Genomic DNA, 24,122 nt, shown 5'->3' with positions numbered 1-24,122 from the left:
TGGGTGGTACATATGGCAGGTCAGGGCCTCGGGCCTTCCTTACCTGGCCCCTGACTGTGGACTCTGTATGCTGCCCTATGATTCACTGCACTGGGCTGAGGCCCCAGGCCCTGAGTGCTGTGGCCCTTCCTGCCCTGGCACCTCCTGTAGGCTCCTGGGAGCCATGGCATCCAGCGTTGCGTCCTGAGCCCACTGCCCTGGTTGGGTGTGCCCTCGTCCTCTCTTCCCTCTGCCTGGGAACCAGCTCTCTTGCACCTTTTAGGGGTCCTCATATCACACCGTGGCTATGGTACAGGTGGACAGATATCCCTACCGGCTTTCTGGGGGGTGATCGGGCATAGGACTGGGAGCTCTAGGACCTAGCCGCTCTGTGAGCTGCGTGCCTTGGTGGGCCTGGCACGACCCACCCTGAGGGTGGCAGATCACGCCCATGGACACCTGGAAAACCACCTGGCCGTGGCTTTAGGGCAAATGTGTTCTGGGTGAGCAAGAAACAGCCCCAGACTGAGGGGCCAGCACAATGGCCAACAGTCATCTACTGCCTGTTTTTGGAGTCTGGTCAGCAGTTCTGGCTTGAGCCTCTCACTAGCAGCTGTCTTCCGAGAGGTCTGACTTGTGACTGCTGGGCTGGAGGGCTGGTGGCCAAGGCCTTGGTGTCTCTCCACAGCAGTGATTGAGCAACAGAGTGGCGGTTGTCCCCCGGGCAGGTGTCCAGGGGCCTCGGCAGTGTTCATGTCACCTAGGAGTCGGTTGGTTGCACGACCACCCCTAGCTCAGGTTAAAATAACCCCCAAGGGCATGAGGGCTAGGAGGCCCATCTTGGAGAATGGCTGCTTTCATGAGAGAAAGCTCTTCATTGACTGCTTAGTAAAAGTATCTGGCAACTGACACTGAAGGGATGCCAAGCAGGGTCTGTGACTCGGGGCTAGGCAAGCAGCGGTCTCCTAGAAAAGGTTTCATTCCTTCCTGAGCCCAGGAAGGATGGTTGGAAATCCCAGGCCCAATACTGAGGACAACATGGAGGGGCTGGGCCCAGGGTAGGAAATGCTGCTGATGCCTCCCATCGAGAGAGCCCCCGGCTGCACCACAGGGGCCAGGATCTGCCTGTGTCCCCTCTGTGCCCTCACCCTTGGTAGGTCCTTCCTTTTCCTGCCCTCTCTCCCTTCTGGAGTCACTGACCTTCAACTGGAATGCAAGGGAGGCACCCTGGGGCCTTTGGCCTTGGAAACCAGTCCACAGATTAGGGTGTCCTTGGAGGATTCTTGCCAAGAGGCTCTGAGGACCCTGGGAGGCTTGGGGGAGGGCCCAGGGACAGCCTGGTCCCAGATATTCTCTGAAGGATAGGGGTGAGATCAGAGGTCCTTCTGGAAAATGAAAAGGAGGCGGACAGAAGCCATTCTGGGTAGCAGAATAGCCAGCTCTCTCCGTCTCCACCCAGGGGGCAGCAGAGTGGTTGGGATGACGTTTCCAGGAAACCTTAGGTGAGTGTGGCTGAGCCTGCGGCAGGGCAGGAGCTTGCTAGAGCTGAGCTTGGAGGTAATAGAGGGAAGGCAGCTTGCCAGTGCCTTGGGGAGGAGAGTCCAGAGGCAAACAAAGCAGGATGGAGGCGGGGCTCTGAGATCCAGAAGGCAGGCCGAGGCAGGGGCTGTAGGGGGCTTGCTGGTTGGAGGGAGGTGGGAGGCAGGTAGTTCTGGCTTGGAAGCGACCACCTAGGAAGGACCTTTCCTGAGTGGGGGTCCTGGGGAGGGCGTGCTGGCCCTGAGTGTTTGTGGCTTAGGGGGAAAAGGGGGAGAGAAGTGGCTTCTCCCCAGCTGGCAGGAGAGTGGCCAGGACACAGCTGGCCTCAGGGATGCTTGGCTGGGTCCCAGGGTGGCTGGGTGGGTACAGAGAGGAGGAGGTGAGAACAGGCCTCCCGTAGGGGTGCTGAGTGCAGCTCCTTGGGATGTGGGGACACGCAGGTGGTGGGGGGTGCTGAAATGACAAGCTGCTTGCGCAGAGTGCTGGAGAGGAGGCCCTCCGTGCCGGCAGAAGGACAGGACCCCGGGGAGACAGACACACCTGTCAATGCGGGCCTGCTGCTGGGCTGAGGTGGATGGAGAGCTGGCCCTGACCCTCCACCCTCCTGTGCTCTGGTGTGTGGGCATCTAGGTCACGGACATCAGGGCTCTGGACACCTGGGGCCTGGTACCTCTGGGCCTAAGGCAATCTCATCTGTCTAGTTAGTCCAGGCAGAGCTGTGGTTTGGTGGAGGTGACATGTCTCCTGTGCCAGACCCAGTGGGCTGGGCTGGGTCTATTCACACAGGATTGGCTGAGGATGTTTGTGTGGTGGGCATTGGGGGCAGCAGAGATTAGGTCTGCAGAAAAAGCAGAAAACATTATGAAACAAATTGACAGTAATTTGGAGCAAATGTCTGATGCTGAGGCTCAGATGGGGGGCCCTCCCCAATCTGAGGGAGGCCTCACATTCCCACCACGCCCCACACTACCCTGCAGCAGCCAAGCATCGTCCCATACACCACTATCACCCCACACGGCAAGCCCTGGGCTAGGGGATGGAGACCAGCCTCCTGCTCCACCTAGTCACCCCCACGGGATGCAGGAATGATCCCTGAGCCCCAGTGCCCAAGTGTGACTTGGTGCTCCCGGGCCCCAGGGGGCATCTTGTCAGGGCCCAGGACGGTGGCCCCACCTTGCTTCTGGATTCCCGGGGCTGTCCTTCACTTTGCCCAAAGTGGAGGGGACCGTGCCACCCCGCCCGGCCTACTCAGGCCTGCTCTCCAGCTGACCCAGGCTCTGTGTGCATGCGTCTGGGGGCTTCCAAGGCCGGATGTGAGATCCAAGGGGACCCAGGAGAGTCGGGGCAGCTTGTGGCACCGGTGGCCTGGTGAGGGAGCTGGCCGAGAGCTGTGGCACACACTCACGCATTTTAAAAGGAGACAGGAAGTGGTATCTGCCTCCACGCCACTTCATTTTATTAGAAAGAAAGAGGAGAAAGACAAACCGTGGCTTCTGCAAGGGCCACACAGGTGGCAGGAGGCAGCTGGTGGAAGGGGGATACAGACTGCTCACTGAAAGTAGCCCCCCTGATGATGCTGGCTCCCACCCCTCACAGGGTGGCCCAAGCGTGCGATGAGCACCAATGAGTCCACCGGCCTCAGGCCAGGTCGCCACGCTTACTGTCTACCTGCCGCCCCGGGTTTTGGGACTAAAGCCCAGGGGTCTTTGGGGGTGAGTCTTGCCTGCCCTTACCTTCCTGGCATAGTTGTGGTTGAAACCTGACTTGTCATGAGATCTCTTTAAGCCACCACATACCCTCAGTGAAGGCTCTGCTGTAGCCATGGGGCCTGTCAAATAGTGGTTTTGGGGTGCTGCTGACCTCTTCAGGGACCTGCCTCTGACCTCTCACCTCCAGGTCTACCCAGGGGTCAGTTTGCCCCTGGTGTCCAGCTCTCTCCTGTCACCACCTCAGACAGACCTTGGTGTACTTTGCCCTGTCTCTTTGGAGTCTACCTACAGGGACCCCAGAAGCCACAGGTCCGGGTGTGTGTGTGAGCGGTTGGAGGCAGTCACAGTGGGAAAGAGCTGGAGGGGGCCACAGCCCAGCCCAGCCTAAGCAGTGGAGGCTTGCAGCTCCCTCCCTGCCACCCCCACCCTCCCCAGGTGGCACACCCATGGGCCTGATGGCAGGCAAAAAGGGACTGCTCTCCTGGACTGCTGGGAGGAGGAAGGAGGCAGAGACGAGGGGGAAGAATCAGACTTGATGTCCTTCCCTGGGCTGGGCCTGGATTCTGGCTCCCATTCCAGGGACTGTCTGCTCCCGGGTAAGGGATGGGCTCAGGCCACGGCAGTGGGTGGCAACCCAGAGACCCCAGTGGGGCCCAGGGAAAGAGACGGGCTGAGGACCTGGAAAAAACACTCTCACTGAGAACACAAACAGGGCTCACCCTCTGCCAGATGTTCCTGGAAAACGTTTAGGACCTGTATCAACATATGAAATTCCTATCAAACTTTCATTAATCGGAGCCCTTTGCTGTCAGTCCCCACCTGATCCCTCTGGACGTTCCTGGGAGGGGCCTGAGCCTGGGTTACTGGGAGGGCTTGAGGTAGGGCAGGGCTGCCGCTGTCCCACAGTCAAGGCCAGGTTGGCTGCGGCTCCCCCGGCTGCAGCAGCCAGAACCAGGCCCGCTGAGTGACCGAGACCGGAGATGGAGTAACTGTCGTGCTTCCGTGGGTCATGAGCCCACACTTCCCATGCTCAGAGCAGCTCCTCTCCCACCCACCCAACCCAGGACTGCTGTCGGCTGCTTCCAGAGGTTCTGGACTTTGCACAGTGGGGATGCTTTAATGGAGTAGGAGACTCATAAAGAACCAAAAGCCCCACTTAGGACACTTAGGAGCTGAGAGCTGGGCTGGCTCCACAGTTAGGGAGAGGGAGGCTTAGGCAGGACTTCTGGAGGGAGGAGGTCCTCAGGAGGGAGTTTCTGGGGAAGGGCTTCCTGGGGAGAAGGGTCCCGTGGGGGCTCTAGTCAGCCCCTCCTCTCTAGGACTAAGCCACTGGGACCCCTCAGACCTGGCTATCCACCGGTCTCCACCCCACTTCTTCCCATCCTGCACATGATCCCTCCCTTTCCAGGCCATCACAGGATCGAAGTTCTATCCTGTTCCTGGAGGGAGAGGGGCTGGGCTCATTTTGTCCTAGGAGAGCATCCCAGAGATCTTCATGGGGTGGGAGGAGATGGGAACCAATGCCGTTATTCCACACGGAAAGATTGGCTGCTTTCTCTTTTTTTTTTAGTTAACTTATTTTTTATTGAAGGATAATTGCTTTACAGAATTTTGCTGTTTTTGAAGACTGTTTTCTTAAAGACTGTATGTATGTATGTATGTATGTATGTGTTTTTGCCAGCTCTGGCCAGGGCCAGGGAGATTGTGTTGCAGGAGAACAGCCCCCGCCCCATCAGGGTCACCCCAGCTGACTCAGAGCTCTCTGAGATGGAGACGGAGGGAAGGAACACTGTGTGGTCCCCTCAGGTTCTGTCCTGGCCCCAGCCTCCAAGTTCCTGAGGCTGGGTCTGTTTTGGGCATTAAGGTAAGTGGAGAGTTGCAGCGGATGGGGAGCATGGGGCGGGTGCAGTGCTGTTTTTGTGATCGGCAGGGCCTGTGTGTGCCTGGGCCCCTGGGGAGGAGAAGCCTGAGAGAGTCCCTCTCACTGAGACCTTGCTGGGTGGGGTGGGGGCACAGAGCAGCCCACGTTTCCTTAACCCCCACAGTGCCTCTCCCTACTTGGGTCTTTTCTTCTGCTCTGGGGGATGTGGGCCAGGCAGAAAGGTAGAGTGCAGCCAGGATTCAAGTTGGGGGCTGGGGGTTATTCAACTGATGCCCCGCTCCCCCCCTCCACATCCGTGCTTTGGGAGTTCCTGAGACTCAGTGGTCAGTGAGACCTTGGACTGTGGATTAGAGGGCCGGCATGACCAGGACAGAGCTGGGGGTGCAGGACTTAAACTGGGCGTTTAAGTTTGAACTTAAGAAGTTCAAAGAAGTTCTGGGACAGTTAAGGGTAGAAGACTCCCCTGCCCCCCGCCCCCCCCCGCACCCTGCAAACTCCACACACACAGGGGTGGTCGGGGAGTACAGACACAGTATGTTGGTGAAGGGCTCCTGTTGCCCTTTCCACCCATTTCTCTGGGATCAAAGTCTTTCCTCTCACCCTTCTGAAGGCCACAGTAGGGTGTCAGTCCCCAGCACTTATTAAGCACTGACAGTAGGCAGCACCCCAGCAACGATGACCAGGAGGAAGGAGAGTCCTGGTGAGAGAGGTCCTTGCGTGGACCGGTGGGGTCCAAGCCAGCATCCTGGTCTGCATTCCACCTTGTTACTCATTTACAGACGGGGAGAGGGTGCATGCCTTGGGGTGTACAGGCGTTTTTCTGGGACAGACTCCTTCAGCATAAGGGCTGGCAGGACAGCACACCCACAGCAGCAGGCACTGTGCCTGCGGTCTGCACAGAGACTTACATTAAACTTAAATCTGCAGCTCCAGGCCCACCCTGCTCACAGCAACCTCATCCTCTTTGTCCAACATCCCTGGAGCAGGGAGAGCCCGAAACGGAAGGAACCAGAGGAAGACCAGGTGGTGGGGAGGCTCCCAGAGCGGCAGGGAGAGATGAGGGCCTTTGGGATACGGAGAGTCCGCAGAAGAGGGAGGGGTGGGACAAGGGGAGGGGCTTGCGGGGAGTCCTGGGAAGGGGGCCGGGCCAGGAGACCCAGTTTCAGGGGCTGGGGGGAGGGAGGGGGCGTCCCAAGAAGGGATGGGGCGGAGGATCCCGCAAGCCTGGCGGCAATCCCAGCCGCATCGGTGGTCACAGCAGCTGGCCAGGGGCGGGAGTGGGGCTGGCCGCCAGGGTTCAGATGTTCTCTGCGGTACACTGGGATGTGGTGTAGGGGTGGGGCCAAGGACAGTGCCGACCGCCAGCTCAGCCCAGAGCTGCAGACAGGGGCCCTTTGCCTCACAGATCAGGAGGTCCTGGAGACCCTGGGAGGGGAGGGGCTTGCCTGGGACTGGGAGGGCGTGTTCCAGACCCTAAACCCAGCGTCCTGCTTAATCCAGACGGAAAGGGATCCCTCGTTATCGAGGCTGCCGTCCCACACTTCAGATCCTGCCTGGGTGCCGGGAGAACCGGAGACCTTGGTCACTTTCAGGAACTTCAGCTGAACTGGCCTGAGGAACCATCCACTCAGAAGTGATGGGCCCTGCAGGAGATCCAAGTGACCCTTGTCCCAGGAGGGAACTGCCATCCTAGACCGGAAGCACAACCAAAGGGACAGACTGGGGTCTAGGCTGGCTCTCTATGACCCTCCTGTCTCCAGCCAGGGGCAGGAGCAGGCCTGGCCTGGACATTTGTCTCACTGAGTAGGCAGGGAGGGGGGGATGCCTCCCTGTGAAGTGAAAGGCTTGGTCCTGAGCTTGACGGAGCACAGCCTTCTCCCTGACCCAGGTACAGCTGGCCTTCCTAACCCTTGGGCCTGACGGAGGGTCTTCTCAGGCTGTTCTGTGAAGAGGGCTTGTGCTGGACCAGAGGAGACCTTTCTGCTTTTGTCTCCTGCTCTGTCCCCACGCTTTCTTGTCCATCTGTGCAATGGCCCTCCCCAAAGGACACACCTGCCCCAGGGACCTTCCAAACTCTGCCTGGTGCGGACAGGGTCCTCGGCGGACAGGGTCTGGGGAGGGGCCCCAGACGTGGACACTGGCTTTGAACACTGTTCGTAACGCTGAACGTGCTATGGTCTTTCTCACAGGTAAGGATGCCACTTCAGAGAGGATCAAGTAGTTCGTTACACCCAGGTCCTGACAAAACCAGCTTCAGGCTCCCTCTGGGTCCTCTCACCTGTGAGGTACAGGGAGGTGGCCGGCAGAGCCACGGCTGTGAGAATGCAGGTGTGTGCAGGTGTGGGGAGAGAGCAAATCTGCCAAGTTGGCGTGTTCAGGCTCTCGCCACATGTTTTGTAAATAATGACTATGTGACAGCTGAGCTCATTGTAGCACTGTGCATGCAGGTCACGGGGTACTCGCTCCGTCACGGCCTACTTTGTGCTGTAGAGATATGTGAACTCCACCTAGAAAGTGGTGGCACTCTACTGCTTCAGCACAGCTATGTCCATTGGGTCAACCAGGAGAAGAGAGACTATAGCGTGTCTGCAGCTATGGCTACTGCGTCAGCCAGGAGAGAATGAATGTGTCTGCAATTCCTAGGGCTCCTCAAGTCTCCTTCCAGCCTCTTAGCTCAGGCCTTGCCTACCCTGGGTTCAGCAAGCAGTGCATACAGTGTGAACAGCAAGACAATTGGAGTCACGAGCAGGATCAGCAATACAGCAGGTAAGGCTGGCATGTGGGGCTGTGTTACCCCTCAAGCTAAATGCTGAGACACCGGCTAGGTCTTGGGGTGGGGGGTGGAGGGGCTATCTGACTCTGGGGATTTAAGGGCCTGAGAGCCTTCTGTTGAGCTGTGAGAATTTCTGACGAGCACAAGTCTTGTTGACCCCTGCCCTGACCCACCCTTGACACTCCTGTGAGGGATTCAGAACCTGGAGGGGAGTGAGGAGTCAGCAGGTCTCACCACCCCATGACTCAAGTGCTCTGCACATGTCCCCATCAGACAGAGAGACAAACAGAGGTTCAGAGGCCGAGCTACCAGCCTGGGCTACAGTGGAGGTGGTGCTGGATAGTGAGGCAAGGCTGGCCTTGGATGCCCTCCCTCTCCTCCCACCTCATAATCCTCCCTGACCCCACTCCTCTGTCAGCATCGCATGCAGCCTTGCAGAGGAGCCTTTAGCCTGCAGTTCTCCTACCCCATCAGTGCAAGGGAAGCCTGCATTTGTCCTGGCATCTGCATGGGTGTTAAACACTTAGACACTATGTGTCCCGCTGGAATTGGACAAGCTTCTGGCCACACCCGAGTGGCCCACCCACCCACAGCTTGGTACCCCTGAGCTGGTCTAGAACCCAGAACTTTCCCAGTGGCTGTATCTAGAAGGTGTGAGGATGGTGGCCAAGTAGTATTCTGCCTGCAGTGTGCCCAGGACCCTCATCCTGCTCAGGAAGTGTGAGCAGGACACAAGACTACCTGGCCCTTTGGTTTGTCTGGTTTCACTTTTTGGGGTTGGTATGTCTCATGAGGACTCAGATCCTTGATTTTGCTGGATCTGAGTGGAAGAGGTAGCCTAACTTAGCCATCAGGGACCAGACAGTCCTGGAGAGACCTGTGTCGCTCCACTTTGAGACTGAGGCCAGGCCCTCCACCCATGCTGTCCCAGCAGCTCCCAACCCTGAGTTGGCCCCTGACCTCCGACCTCTCCAATCTGGACCTGGGCAGCCTCTGCTTCCCCTAGTCCCTAGACACCGCACAGGGACGGGAGCTTGTTCCGATGACCCTCCTCCCTGCCCCATTCTGTCTTCTGACCCCCTGCTCCATACTACCCCTGATCCCCCTCCTCTCTCTTCTTTTCTTCCTCTCTCTGTTTCTTCCTTCCTCCCTTTCCCCTCTCCTCACCATTTTTCTCCTGCCATTCTTTTTTCTTCTGCCCCGCCTCCCTCCTTCCTCACCTCCCTCTTCCTCCCTTCTCCTCTTGTCCTATTTTCTGTGCCCTTCTCTTGCCCTGGCCCAGGGCCTAGGACCCTCTTGCATGGTTGAGGGCTCAGACAACAGAGTCCCTCACCCTCACTGTGGAGTGCCCCCACCGACCCTAAGTCTTACTGCACACCTACACGTGGGGTGCACAGATGCCTGCTGCAGAGAAGCAAGTTGATGTGGGAGACTCGGGGGATGTCCCTCATCCCAGCATGCCCAGGCACGGGAGGATAGCCCACTGTCGGCCCAGACTCTCATGTCCCTTGGAGACTGGGGATAAATCAACTTCCATGGCTCATCCTTGAGTAGCCTTCAGAATCTTTGGCTAATGTTAGAAACTACTTTATATACAGTATGTTTTGAAAATGTCCAGGAAAAGGGATGTTTGTCAGTGTTTAAAGGCCACGTGACAAGCCCCTGCTTCATGAGCCTCTATTTCTCCCCACGGCTGAGCCCGCCCCAGGATCTGACAGCGGCGCTGCCTCCCTGAGGGGCGTGGCCACCCACCCAGGGCCCCCACTGACAGGTGTCCTGCCCTCTCTCCTGGACGCAGGCCTGCCAGACCACCTCCAGCTTCAGGACTGGGAAGGGCCAGGAGTGCACACTGGCTCCGCCCACTTTGGCCCCGCCCACACCATGGAAGCGCCCGGCCCCAAGCCTAGTCCTGTCGGCAATTCAGAGAGAGCCCGCCCACCAGGGCCCCATCCTTGACCTGGCCCCTCCCCAGCCTGGCCAGCCCGCAGAGAGCCCTGTAGACTCACTGCAAACTCCCTGGAAGCAGGAGTGGATGTTGTGAGCACCAGCTGTGGGTGAGGACGGAGCTGCTGTACATGGCAGGTACGGGGGTCCACTTACTGCCTCGGTGACGTGGTCTTGAGTCTGTGGGGCACACAAGTGCTGATGTTGGGGCGCACATGGGGTAGGGGAGGCGTTTTTCGTAAGCATGCAGCATTCATGAATGTCCGCCTTATAAAGAGACCTCAGCGTCCTAGGCCCCTCGGGTCTTCAGAGACCTGTGTGCGTCTGCTCTCACTGGGATTGGCAAGGAGGCCGAGGGGATGACAGGCGGACAGGCTGCACCTGCTCCTCGTACACTTGCTTGTCGAGCCCGTCGGAGCCTCCAGGACGGCTGCCCATCGCCTGGGGACTCCTAGGCTGGGGTGGGTGGGTAAGATGGACAGGATGCGGAAATACCAAGCTCACCAGCAGGCAGCCAGCAGACGAGGAGCAGGGGCCCAAGAGAGGCTCACACCCAGGAGGACGGTGCCGCGGCCACGGGGGAAGGTCCCTGAGGGGCCCCTGCTCCTGGGAAGGCTCCGGCCGTGCGTCCTAACCGTCTTGGCCGTGTGCGTGATTTATGACATGATTTTGTGATATGCAGGTTTTGCACGTTTTGATTCCTGGCTACATTTTTTTTGTGATGGTTGTAGCTGCTGCTGTAAATAGTGTTTCTCTAGTATTTTCTGTTTGCTCCTGTATAAAATCCAAATGACTTCTTATATGGTCTCAAATCCATGCACCTTACTAAATTTCTTTAGAAACTCTCCAAAGACATAGGGACTGAAAAAATTATCTTGTGATATTACCTTCTGATTGAATTGTTTTGCAGAGACCTTGGCCTATATGACACATGGTGTTGGAAATTGTTTCTTATGGCTTAAGAGATGGGGAATTTTTATGGAGGCTGCCAGCACCTGGGAAGTTTTGCTGCTGCTGCAGCAAGAGGGCATCTGCTCCCCGGGCAAGCTTACGTGATGCCTTTTCCATCAGTATTGGCCTTCTCTGCTATGAGTTCTCTCAGAGTCAGATATTCCTTTTTCTTGGACATCTGGCCAATATTTGCCTGATATATCTCTCCCTGTGTTCTTGCTTTCAACTTCTCTGCGTTCCATTGTTATATTGTTTTGCCTGAAAACAGCATAGAACTGGGAGTTATAGTTTTTTGTTTTAACCCAATATGATCCTGTCTTTTAGATGTTAAGAACGGCCCAGTATTTACGTGACTATTGATATATCTGGATTTGTTTCTTTCAATTTGTCTTCATTTCCACTTTAATTAGTTCTTTTCTACTTTCTTGCCTTAAATGGAGATTTTTGTTTTGATACTCCCTCCCACCTTTATTGATTTTTGTCTATACAGGCTTGAAATTTATACATGCTGATTCTAGTCCTTTGGTGCTGCCTCTTGAGCTGTTTAACCTGACTATTAAGTTAACAGAGACTTAAATATTTGATTACCTCCAAGGCAATAAAAGTACATTACAATGTTTTAGCTCCAATCATAGTTTTTCCAACTTAGTATTACTGAGTGTTTTAGTTCTTTAACCTCACAAATTAGATGTTGTTTTATTGTCTTATGGACAGAGGTTGTTTGGATTCGTCCACGTATTACTGTTGCGTTTGTTGATCATTTCTTCTTACACACTGGACTGTCCTTCCAGGATTATTTTCCTTCTTCTCAAAGCACATACTTGAATTCCTTGAGAGCCAACTCTGGTGTTAAATTCCCTCCATTTCCCTGAAGTCATTTTATTTTCCCTTTGTCCTTGAGGAGTAGATTTGCTCAATACACAATTCTGTGTTTGCATTAATTTTCTTTCAAAACTTTGTAGCTCTTATTCTCATGAGCTGAACCTATTGCTGCAAAACCAATTACGTCAAAACTTAGCTGTGCCACGTCGTGGTAGGTCGCTTCAGTCGTGTCCAACTCTGTATGACGCTATGGACCAGGCTTCTCTGTTCACGGGATTCTCTAGGCAAGAATACTGCAGTGGGTGGCCATGCCCTCCTCTAGGGGATCTTCCTGACCCAGGAATCGAACCCGAGTCTCTTATGTCTCCTGCATTGGCAGGCCGGGGTCTTTACCACTAGCACCATCTGGGAAGCCCTAAAACTTAGTTGCTTAACACAAAAATAATTTTCCATGGTTTCTGTAGATCAGGAATCTGGGAGTAGCTTAGCTGTTCTGTTCTGCCTTAAGATCTGTTGTGAAGTTGGATATTGTTTGAAGGCCTGGAGATCTGCTAGAAGCATGGCTGTTGGTTAAAGGCCTCAGTTTCTCTCCATAAGAACCTCTCCATAGGTCTTCTAAGTGTTCTCCTTCCAGGGTGGTTGACTTTCTCCAGAAGTTGCAGTCCAAGAGACTGAGGTGGAAGTACGAATGCTCTTCAAGTTTTAGCTTTGGAAGTCACACATCATCACTTCCTCAATATCCTTTTGGTCACAGAGCCAACCCTATTCAGTGTGGCTGCTGCAGGCAAAGTCGCTTCAGTCACTGCGACTCTTTGCAACCCTATGGGTCATAGCTCTCCAGGCTCCTCTGTCCATGGGATTCTCCAGGCAAGAATACTGGAGTGGGTTGCCATTTCCTCCTCCAGGGGATCTTCCCGACCCAGGGATGGAACCCGAATCTTTTACATCTCCTGCATTACGGGTGGGTTCATTACCCTAGTGCCGCCTGGGAAGCCATTCAGTGTGGGAGGGGCTACAGAAAGGCACAAGTGAAGTGAGGGCTCAGTTCAGTTCAGTCACTCAGTCGTGTCCGACTCTTTTCGACCCCATGAATCGCAACACGCCAGGCCTCCCTGTCCATCACCAACTCCAAGAGTTCATCGAGACTCACGTCCATCGAGTCAGTGATGCCATCCAGCCATCTCATCCTCTGTCATCCCCTTCTCCTCCTGCCCTCAATCCCTCCCAGCATCAGAGTCTTTTCCAATGAGTCAACTCTTCGCATGAGGTGGCCAAAGTACTGGAGTTTCAGCTTGAGCATCATTCCTTCCAAAGAACACCCAGGGCTGATCTCCTTCAGAATGGACTGGTTGGATCTCCTTGCAGTCCAAGGGACTCTCAAGAGTCTTCTCCAACACCACAGTTCAAAAGCATCAGTTCTTCGGCGCTCAGCTGTCTTCACAGATTCCCAAATGAATCCTTAATCACTTTCTCTTAAGAGATTCCAGGTAGACACAGATTAGATCCTCCCACTGTATCCCCTTGTGCCGCTTAATCTCTTTTTTGTGTGTTTTCCACCTTCTCTTCTCTGCTGCATTCTGGGTAAATTCACTGAATACGCCTTCTGCTTCCTGACTTCTCTCTTCAGTTGCGTTTAATCTGCTGCTGAACCCAGCTACTGTGTGCACATTTCTTTAAAATTTCAGTGATTATATTTAACTTTTCAGAAGTTACATTAAAATATTCTTTTTAATATAAATTTATTTATTTTAATTGAAGGTTAATTACTTTACAGTATTGTATTGGTTTTGCCATACATCAACATGAATCCGCCACAGGTTTACACGTGTTCCCCATCCTGAACCTCCCCTCACCTCCCTCCCCGTACTGTTAATTCCTGAAGGTTTGCTTTTATACTGTGCAATTGCATCCTTTATTTTTCATTTAAAAAAAACATTTCACTTGAAAAAATAACATCCGTACAGAAAATTTCACAAAACGAGATTGTACAGCTGAAAGTTATCATAAAATAAATGCCTTTATGGTGAGAACATCACCCAGATCAAGAAATAGAATGCATCTTGCAGCCCAAAAGTATCCTTATGCTTCTAATAAGTCTCTCTTTCTTCCTCCTTGTAACTTTCTGTAGGCAACCACTATTCCAACTTTATAATTTTATTTGCTTTTTTAAACACCTACATTCTTAAACACCATAGTTTTATGCCTGTTTTCTGAACTTCATGTAACTGGAACTACACAGTACATGTTTTGTTGTGTTCAGCTTCTTTTATCTAATATTAGAGCTGTGAGAGTCATGCGTATTGTTGCTTGTTGTAATTTATTTTCATTGCTGCATCGTATTGTATTGTGTGAATACACCACTCTTAAAAATACCTTCTTCTGTTGCTGAATGTGTTTTTTTCCCTGTTTGGGTCGACTGTGAATAATGAGGCTATGTTTTGCCAAATGTTTTACTTTCATTTCAGGTTCAAAGGATTCATTAACCAAAAAAATAACTCATTACAAACAAACAATTTCAATATTTAATATACAATCATGTAACTTAATTTTAGTATACAGTCATTAAAAGAAAAGAGAAATAGAATCAATAGAGAAGAGTAATAGCACATACATCACCGAATTGGGCAGATCAACACCCAGACTTAAACAGCATGCTGGGAGTTGTGTGTGTGTGTGTGTGTGTGTGCACGTGTGCATGTGCTCAGTCAGTCGTGTCTGACTCTTTTGTGACCCCATGGACTATAGGCTGCCAGGCTTCTCTTTCCATGGAATTTTCCAGACAAGAATACTGGAATTGGTTGTCATTTCCTTCTCCAAGGGATCATCCTGAACCAGGGACCCAACCCACATCTCTTGTGTCTCCTGCAATGGCAGGCAGATTTTTACCACTGTGCCTCATGGGAAATCCAGCACGCTGGGAAGTCCCTCAGTAACAGCACTCTGGAGTCCTGATTGGGAGAAGGCCCTGGGTAGTGTGTCCACTCCATGGGTGAGACTTCAAATTGCAGTGCTGGGGGCTCCCACTTATAATCCCAAGCTGCAAACTGACACCAGTAGTTTGTGTGCAAAAGTGCAGCTCTGGTTTTACTAACATTTTACAAGGCTGTCTGTTTTTATGTTGTGAGTCATATGATTTTGCTAAACCCTGGGTGCAGTTGGCCAGACCTCCAGGGGCTCAAGAATGCCAAGACCCACACCTGAATAGGTGTGCTTGTGCGCAGACACGGAATCCGGGCAATGTCCACACAGGCCAGAAGCAAGATCAGAGGTCTGCTCTTCTGCTTCTGAAGCCTGAACAAGACTTTCTCCATTTTAATTTCCCTAACCGGCCATGAACATAATTTATTTGTATTTCTTGTTGTACGTGTGCATGCATTTCTTTGGGGGTATTAACCTAAAAATGGATTGCTGAGTCAAAGGATGGAGGCATATTCAACTTTAGCAGATAGTGCCAAACAATTGAACCAATTTAAATTTTTTCTAGAGTGCACAAGAATTTTCATTGTTCCACGTGGCTAGTTTTTTTTTTTTAATATTAGGTATTGTGGTGGATATGGAGTTGTATCTCATTATTATTTAAGCTTGTATTTCCCTTATGAGTAATGAATTGGTTATTTAAATATCCTCTTTCAAGAAGTGTCTATTCAAGTATTACCCATTTCTCTATTGGGTTATCTTTTTCTTGATTTTTTGGAAGCTCTTCATATTTGTCAGTTTTGTGAGTAATATTTTCTTAAACTTGATGGTCTCTCACTGATTCAATGTGTGGGTGCTCAGTTGCATCCAACTCTTTTCAGCCTCGTGGACTGTAGCCTGCCAGGCTCCTCTGTCCATGGGCCTTCCCAGGCAAGAATACTGGAGTGGACTGCATTTCCTTCTCCAGGGGATCTTCCCAACCCAGGGATTGAGTCTCTTGTGTCTCCTGCACTGGCAGGTAGATTCTTTACCACTGGGCCACCTGAGAAGTCCTGGGCCACCTGAAGAGTGTCTTCTGATGTCTTCAGTAGCGTCTTCTGATGAAAAGAACATTTTAATTACAATGTTCAAAATTTCATATTTTCCCTCATGGTTAATGCTTTGTGTGTGTGCATGTGGGTGTGTGTGCTTAGTCACTCAGATGTGTCTAACTCTTTGTGACCCCATGGACTGTATTCTGCCAGATTCCTCTGTCCATGGGATTTCCTAGCCAAGTATACTGGAGTGGGTTGCCATTCCCTTCTCCAGGGGATCTTCCTGACCCAGGGATTGACCTCGGGTCTCCTGCATTGCAGGCAGATCTTCACTGTCTGAGCCACCAGAGAAGCAGTAGTAGTATAGGAGGAGGAGAAAGCTAAGCCAGGATATGTTCTGCACTGAAGCCCAGAGAGAAGTCCTTGTACGAGAACTGGTGGCAGAGTTGCTGCAACCTTAAGACAAAGGGCTGGCCATCCTGGTCAGATCCTCCATGGTCCCAGGTTCAGGTCAGCCTTGTAATGGGGGTGGTGCTAGCTTCCCAGACCAGGCACTCCCACTTGGACAAGGATAACCGTCTTGAGAAGAGCAGCTGTTAACTGCTCCAGCCAACACTCACAGCAGCTGGCTGTGGGCACACCAGCTGCTACAGAGGATCTGGGAGAAAACCAAGGGAATCTACCACATCCTCACTGCTCTTATTAAATCCGCTCTATCTGGCTAGCTTCCTTGAGATTTTGTTGGTCACACGTTCTTAGGAAATGTTGAAAAGGACAGTTAGTGGGATACATCATGCTCCTGCTGCTGCAGTAGGTCCTAAGCCTGATGATACTCCTCATCCTCACCCTCCCCATTCGATGTCCTACTGACATTTGCTGGCCTTTGTGGTTTGCCTGGGGGCAAGGGATAACTCAGATTCTCATCCTTAAAGAGTATGAGACACTCCTCAGGCTATAGTGACTTCATTTGCCACTTACAATCACAAATAGGCATTTGAAGAGCAAAGGACACCCCTGGGGATTGCCTGGGTCTAAAACATATTCTTTCTGACCCTGTTTCCATTATGTAGCCCCAGCCCAACTCCTCAGGATGACCAAGGTTCATTAGCCCTGTCAGCAGAGGTACTCAATTTGGTAGAAGCTATCACTTGAAATCTAGTGGGACTCTTACTGCACTCCCTGGTAGAATTCTCTTTTTTCAAAACCTAAGATCTCTGCACCATAGAGCAGACATTGATTTAAAGTACATGCCACATGTAAAAGAGTCGGTGGGAATTTGCTGTATGGCTCTGGGAACTCAAACTGGGGCTCTATGACAACCTAGAGATGCGGGATGGGGTAGGAGGTGGGAGGGAGTTTCAAGAGGGAGGGGACATATGTACACCAGTGGCTGATTCATGTTGATGAATGGCAGAGACCAATACAATGTTGTAAAACATTATACGTATATATATAATTATATATATATATATACATTATACATATACATTATATATATACATATATATATACAACATTATATATATAATGTAAAAAATTATCCTTCAATTAAAAAAAATAAATTTTAAAAAATAAAGTACATGCCACATTCTGAGACATAATGCCCCGTCCTTGCAGAGTTTTTACATCTAAGCTGGTACCTCATCTGTATCTTTTGGAGGCCAGTCAAAGACAGCTTCTGACTGGTGGGAGAGGTGGTGGGTTCTTTGGTCATGTTTTAAAGGGGACACTTTGGTGAGAGTCTGTGGGATCCTGTGGAGGTAAATCAGACATTGGTGAGCTGAGATTTGTGTTGGCTGAACCACTGCAAGTTGGAAAGGCAAAGTCAGTCCCGGTCAGAATGAAACCTGTCCAGCTGCGGGCAGTGTGGGCCTGAGTTGGCTGGCTGGTTTCTTTAGGAGGTTGTGCAGGGTCTCAGCTTTGGTCTCCCGCTGGCCTCCATGAGCTCCCTGCCCAGCACTTGATGGTGGTTGACTCTTCTGCAGTGGCTGCGCTCAGGTGGCTTCAGCATGTGACAAAAAACTCACAGTTTTGTGCCCTTTCCCCAGAACTCCTGCTTCCTACACTCCCAATTTGCTCCTTACCTAACTTAACCATTTGCTGCTCATATTTAGCTGGATTTCCTGCTGCCTCCATGGGTCCCTTATACTTTTATCTTGGGCCGCAAGGTAGATGGTCTTAGGAGGAGGTCCATGCATTAGGAGGTACCCATCACCACTGTTTTCAGGGTTTTCTCTGGGTGCAGTAGCCAACCCATCTTGATTTTCCCTTCTTTGTCAGCTAGTCTTAAGGGCCCCCAGCAGGCCAGGAGGGCTGAGGAAATGCTTCTGTATGACAGCCGGACGTGGCTTAAAGAACCCAGTTAACTGTTCTTTCAGCTTTCTGCCCCCTCTGGACCTGCCTGATGGTGATTAGCAGGGCCCATCTAACCTTATGACTTGGAGGGCTGGCAGTACTCAGCTTGTCATGGACAGTCCGGGCCACGTGGCCACTCAGATTCCATGGTCGGATGCTTGCTTTCTGCTAGTGTCTGGTGCGTGTCAGGAACTGCAAAATCGGTGGATGGGAAGAGTGTGCCCTGAACCTCCCAACTGGAGCTGATCAGATGTTCCTCACAGTGTCTTTCTGCACCTCATACCTCTCTGGTGCCATGGGATCTGGTGAGCTCCATGATCCAATTGGTAAGCCTGGTCATACTACAGCTGGGACCTGACATAAAACCATTTCCTGTCTGGGCTTCATGTGGTGTAGTCTCCCCAAGTGCAGAGCGTGCTGCCTCCAACAACCAGAGGGACATTGTGTTTCCTTCTTGGTGGGAGGAGGTGTGAGGTGCAGTGTTTTACCCTTCAGTTTGGAAGAGAAACACCAGTAAGTCCCAGTGGGGCCTTATATCCCATTCCAATGGGGAAAGTGTCTGAATCTCTTTAGGATTTACTGCCCGCCCCACCCCTGCAGAGTGTCTTTCCAAGGATCCAATATGCTTGGCTTTAGGGAACTTGAAGAGTGACCACCAGCTGGACATGGAGAAGAACCTGACTTGTTATTGGTCCCTATACACTCCTTCTCCATAGGGAAGGCTGCATGGCACTTCAGGTCTCTAGCTCTCAGAGCGAACTTGGACCCTGTGTTCCACATCCTTGAAAGATCTGGGTGTTCTCCTTTTCCCAAGATATAACTACTCTGTAAATGGTCATACATCCTGTTGGGAAAGACTGGAGGAGTCACTACTGTACACGCTTGTCAAAGTATGCAAGGGCCTTCATAGGACACACGTTCTGGGTCTGAACACTGGCTTAGACCTGGAAGCAAGGGCAGAGATTAAGCTTTCCACTGGGATAGCTGCCTCATCCTTCTTCTCATTCTGATTTTTTTTTTTTTTTTTGGTGTGTAAGCTATCTATAGTGCCTCAGAAACACCAAGTTCTTACCAAGTTCATCTCCATAGACACCTGAGGGTCAGAGCCCCTAGGCTGCCATTCTGACCTTGCTGCCCATGATGGTACTTGTTCATCCTGCTTCTGATAGTCATGCATTGCCCTGACCTCCTTTTCCCAGGGCCCAACATCCCCATGGTTACCAGAGAGCCCAGTTTGGGAACAGAATCTCCTACATTTGGCTCTGCCCACAGAGGAGGGGGCTTTCTGGGTGGCTTTAGTGGTAAAGAATCCACCTGCCAGTGCAGGAGACATAAGAGACATGGGTTCGATCCCTGGGTTAAGATCTCCTGGAGGAGGGTATGGCAACCTACTCCAGTGTTCTTGCCTGGAGAACCCCATGGACAGAGGAGCCTGGCGGGCTACAGTCCACGGGGTCACAAAGAGCTGGACACAAGTACAGTAATTTAGCACGCACACATGTGTGCCACAGTGGAGAGCTCTCTGAGACACACCCTAGGCCCTGGATACATGCCCTGTTTTCGAAGTCCTCCTGTAGAATGTGGCAGCTAGTGGTTTCTCATTTCATATAACTGACATATTCTAGCATGCCCACTTCTGTAAAAAGGACATTGGAATTTTGATGGGCATTTCATTTAATCTGTAGATCACTTCGGGTAGTTTTGGATTCTCCTGGGAATATTTTCTTAATAAGCTGCCTGTGCAACAATTCTCATCTCAGGGTCTACTCCTGGGGAGACTGGCCTAAAACAAGCTATTTCACTGATTTTATTCATTTTTATTGAGGTAGAATTCACATAACATAAAATTAACCAGTAACCATTTTGAAGTGTACAATTAGTGGCATTAATGGCAACCCACTCTAGTACTCTTGCCTGGAAAATCTCATGGGCAGAGGAGCCTGGTAGGCTGCAGTCCATGGGGTCGCTAAGAGTCAGACATGACTGAGCGACTTCACTTTCACTTTTCACTTCCATGCATTGGAGAAGGAAATGGCAACCCACTTCAGTGCTCTTGCCTGGAGAATCCCAGGGACGGGGGGGCCTGGTGGGCTGCCGTCTATGGGGTCACACAGAGTCGGACATGACTGAAGTGACTTAGCAGCAGCTTAGCAGCAGTACATGCATACAAACTACATCCTTTATACATTCGTGTGCCCATTATAATAGATTTATAATTACTGTTTTATGCACATGTCTTTTCAATCACATAGGAAAATAAGAGGAGTCACAGCTGTAAGCCAGTAATGATGGCCTCTATGTTCACCTGTGCGGTTACAATGGACAGTGCCCTTGTTTCCTGCACAGCCTCAAACGACTGTCCAGCGTCCTTCCGTTGTGACTTCAAGTGGAGCATTTCTTATAGGCCAAGTCTACTCATAACAGACTTCCTCACCTTTAGCTAATCTGGGAATATCTTTTTTCCTTCATTTTGAAGGATAATTTTGCCTCTATGGAATATTTTGTTGACACTATTGGTATTTAAATTTCAGTGACTATATATGTTTAATTCCCCAAATTATATTTTCTGCCATCTGTGTTTACTTCAGAATATCCTGTCCTTGCAGCCTAGGTTGCTTCTTCATCCTCTTATCTCTCTGAATATATTAAATATACTAATGAAAGTCCTTCTAGGAACTGCTCTATTAAAAATTTCTATTGGAGTATAGTTGACTTACGATGTTGCACTAGTTTCAGCTGCACAGCAAAATGAATCAGTTACATGTACATATGCATTTACACACATCCACTGTGTTTTAGACTCTTTTCTCATATAGGCCATTATAGGATACTGAGTAGAGTTCCCTGTGCTGTAGAGTAGGTCCTTCAGTTCAGTTCAGTTCAGTCCAGTCGCTCAGTCGTGTCCGACTCTTTGCGACCCCATGAATTGCAGCACGCCAGGCCTCCCTGTCCATCACCAACTCCCGGAGTTCACCCAGACTCACGTCCATTGAGTCGTTGATGCCATCCAGCCATCTCATCCTCTGTCATCCCCTTCTCCTCCTGCCCCCAATCCCTCCCAGCATCAGAGTCTTTTCCAATGAGTCAACTCTTCGCATGAGGTGGCCAAAGTACTGGAGTTTCAGCTTTAGCATCATTCCTTCCAAAGAACACCCAGGGCTGATCTCCTTCAGAATGGACTGGTTGGATCTCCTTGCAGTCCAAAGGAGTAGGTCCTTACTAGCTATATATTTTATATATAGTAGTATGTATGTATATCAATCCCAGTCTCCCAATTTACCCGTCCCCCCCACCCCCTGGTAATCATAACTTTGTATTTTACATCTGTAACTCTATTTCTGTTTTATAGGCAAGTTAATTTGTAGTCTTTTAAATATTTTACATATAAGTGATATGATATTTGTCTTTCTATGTCTGACCTCACTTAGTGTAACAATCTCTAGTGCGTGCCATGGGTGTGTGCTAAGTTGTTTCAGTCGTGTCCAACTCTGTGCAACCCTATGGACTGTATGTAGCCCGCCAGGCTCCTCTGTCCATGGGATTCTCCAGGCAAGAATACTGGAGTGGGCTGCCATGTCCTCCTCCAGGAGATCTTCCCGACCCAGGGTTCGAACCCATATCTCTAATATCTCCTGCATTTGCAGGTGGGTTCTTGACCACTAGCGCCACCTGGGAAGGCCCTAGGCCCATTCATGTTGCTGCAAATGGTGTTATTTTTGAATTTTTTATTGCTGAGTAATATTCCATTGTATATACATACCGTATCTTCTTTATCCAAGGAGTCGGTCTATTATTCCTTTTCTTTCAACCTAAGTTCTGTTAGATTTACCTTCTTTATGCTATTTCCCAACTGATTTTTGTTTGCATACATATCAAGTTTGTTTTTCTTATTATGTCTGTCTCTGTGTGTTGAATAGTAAAGAGTGGTTTCCACCTATACTCTAGCTACCATCTCGAGGCAGAGGGTTCTCCAAGCTCATTCCTCTGCTCTCCCAGGAAGCCATGGTCTGAGTTGCTTAGCTGCCCGCCCATCTTGGTCTCCTCAGGTCTTTCCATTGTGTTCAATGGAAGCGTTGAATACAAACAGACCCTAAGTAGCAAGACTACAGGTATGACCAAGGAGCCCAGACTGGTGAACAAAAAAGGGTGGTGGTTAGGCGTCCCCTGGGAGCTGACCAAAGGCGGGATGGGGCAGACCAGGCTGTGGGGAGCAGCTCACTGTCCACTGTGCATTCAGCTGCCTACTAACTCACAAAGGCTCCAGAAGCCAGAGTTGAAATCCTCCTACATGCAGGTGTGTGGTATCCCTGACACTGGTCTGCAGAACAGGGGGCTCAGAGTGTCGCCCTTGAGGGTCCCCTCCCACAACCCTTGCTGGGACAGGTGTGCACACACGCAGGACCCCTACCCAAAGGGGCCGGCAGGGAGCGGCCCTGCACGCAGTCTGAGATCTGCACGTGCTGCCACTCATGGATGCCAGGTACTCTGCTCACCAGTCCTTGTCCCACAAGCACCCCTGCAGCTGCTCCTGCAGGGCCTGTCTGGGCATGAAGCTGTGCCCTGGAGTCCCTAGAGCCAGGCCTTCTAGGCCCCTGTGATCTGTGCACACTTGGACTCCCTCTGAAAGCTTCCCATGCTCAAACAAGTGAAATGTTGGAAACTGCTGGATTCAATGTTTTTGCCACTGGAGTTCAGCAACTCCAAGTCAGGTGTTTCTCACTTCGTAACTGCCTGCAGAAGGTCGTTCTCACACAGACAAATTGGGAGGTAGGAGCTTACTCCCAGGCTGACTGTGAAAGGCCCCCTGGGCAGTGGGATTGCTCAGTGGGTTGTGACCGAGAAAGCAGCCTCTTATCTTACACTGTTGGTTCTTGGAGGAAGCCTGAGGTGTGAGCTGAGCTGGCAGGGGACTGGCCGGTGTTGGGCCGATGCCCGGCCCCTGCAGCCAGGCCTCCCTGAGTGCACGGTGTGGTTTAGGTGGATGCACTGTGATGTCTGAATCATGATTTCCTGTTAAATTTTATCAAAGGTGTTCACAATGCTCCTATGTCTTTTCTTTTTTGTTCTTTCGATGTTAATTAATAGTTATGGTTTTTCTACTGTACAACTATCATTGCCTTTGAAGAAGTAATAACAAAATGAACAGCAAACAAAGGAAATAAAGTCCCTTTATTTTCAGAGAATTGATGACCTAACTCAGAAACCTAAGAAGAATCTACAGACAAATGTTGCAACAGTTGGAGTTAATCAGATTTAATAGTTTGGAGATCAATATACAGAGTAATTGGGACTTCCCAGATGGTGCTCGGAGAAGGCAATGGCACCCCACTCCAGTGCTCCTGCCTGGAAAATCCCACGGATGGAGGAGCCTGGTAGGCTGCAGTCCATAGGGTCATGAAGAGTCGGATACGACTGAGTGACTTGACTTTCACTTTTCACTTTCACGCATTGGAGAAGGAAATGGCAACCCACTCCAGTGTTCTTGCCTGGAGAATCCCAGAGACGGGGGAGCCTGGTGGGCTGCCGTCCATTGGGTCGCATAGAGTCAGACATGAATGAAGTGACTTAGCAGCAGCAGCAGCAGCAGCAGGTGGTGGGGCTAGTGGTAAGAAACCCATCTGGCAATGCAGGAGAACTAAGTGACATGGGTTTGATCCCTGGGTCAGGAAGGTCCTCTAGAGGGCATGGCAACCCACTCCATTATTCTTGCCTGGAGAATCTCATGGACAGAGGAGCCTAGAGGGCTACAGTCCATAGGGTCGCAAAGAGTCAGACACGACTGAAGAGACTTAGCATGCATGCATACATACAGAATAATTACACTTCTCTCTTAAAGAGCAAGCAGCTAGCTGAGACTTTCAAAGGCAGCCACTGAGGGACTTTGTGCTCTTCAGAGGCCTTGTCAGACCAGGGGTCAAAAGTTGATTCCAAAGCCCACCGAAGGATGGCCCTACTTGGGTAGGGGGTGTGCCTGGCAACTGCACACCCAGGAGCTGGTGGCAGTGTGGTGCTATGGCATCACTATGAGCACAAGAGGCAGGAGCACAAAAAAGCCACAGCCCATGTGCCTGCCTTCCCTGCACTCTCATTTGTAAGAAAATTGCATGATCAGTACCTAATATGGCCTATAACAATTAAAAATGGCCTGTCCTGGAACAGACGCACAGGCAACCTGACATGAAACCACACACCAAGACAGGCACCCAGGGAACAGCAGA

At 51.1% G+C, this 24,122-nt stretch overlaps 1 long non-coding RNA gene across 7 annotated transcripts in view; it reads left to right on the top strand.

Moving 5' to 3' along the window:
• Nucleotides 1–1,305: 1,305 nt before the first annotated feature.
• LOC113896539 overlaps nucleotides 1,306–24,122 on the top strand; it is a 66,070-nt gene continuing 43,253 nt past the window's right edge. For 5 of the 7 annotated variants that reach the window (XR_003512042.1, XR_003512043.1, XR_003512040.1 and 2 more), the window contains exons 1-3: nucleotides 1,306–5,091; nucleotides 7,299–7,875; nucleotides 9,681–9,964. This is a non-coding gene — a long non-coding RNA (uncharacterized LOC113896539). The remainder of the gene's footprint in view (nucleotides 5,092–7,298; nucleotides 7,876–9,680; nucleotides 9,965–24,122) is intronic. The other 2 variants (XR_003512045.1, XR_003512046.1) reach the window with 2 other exon arrangements.

This window comes from Bos indicus x Bos taurus, chromosome 7 (assembly GCF_003369695.1).
Source record: "Bos indicus x Bos taurus breed Angus x Brahman F1 hybrid chromosome 7, Bos_hybrid_MaternalHap_v2.0, whole genome shotgun sequence".
NCBI lineage: Eukaryota > Metazoa > Chordata > Mammalia > Artiodactyla > Bovidae > Bos > Bos indicus x Bos taurus.
The sequence above is the reverse complement of the archived record's forward strand: the minus strand, read 5'-3'. Positions and strand labels throughout refer to the sequence as shown.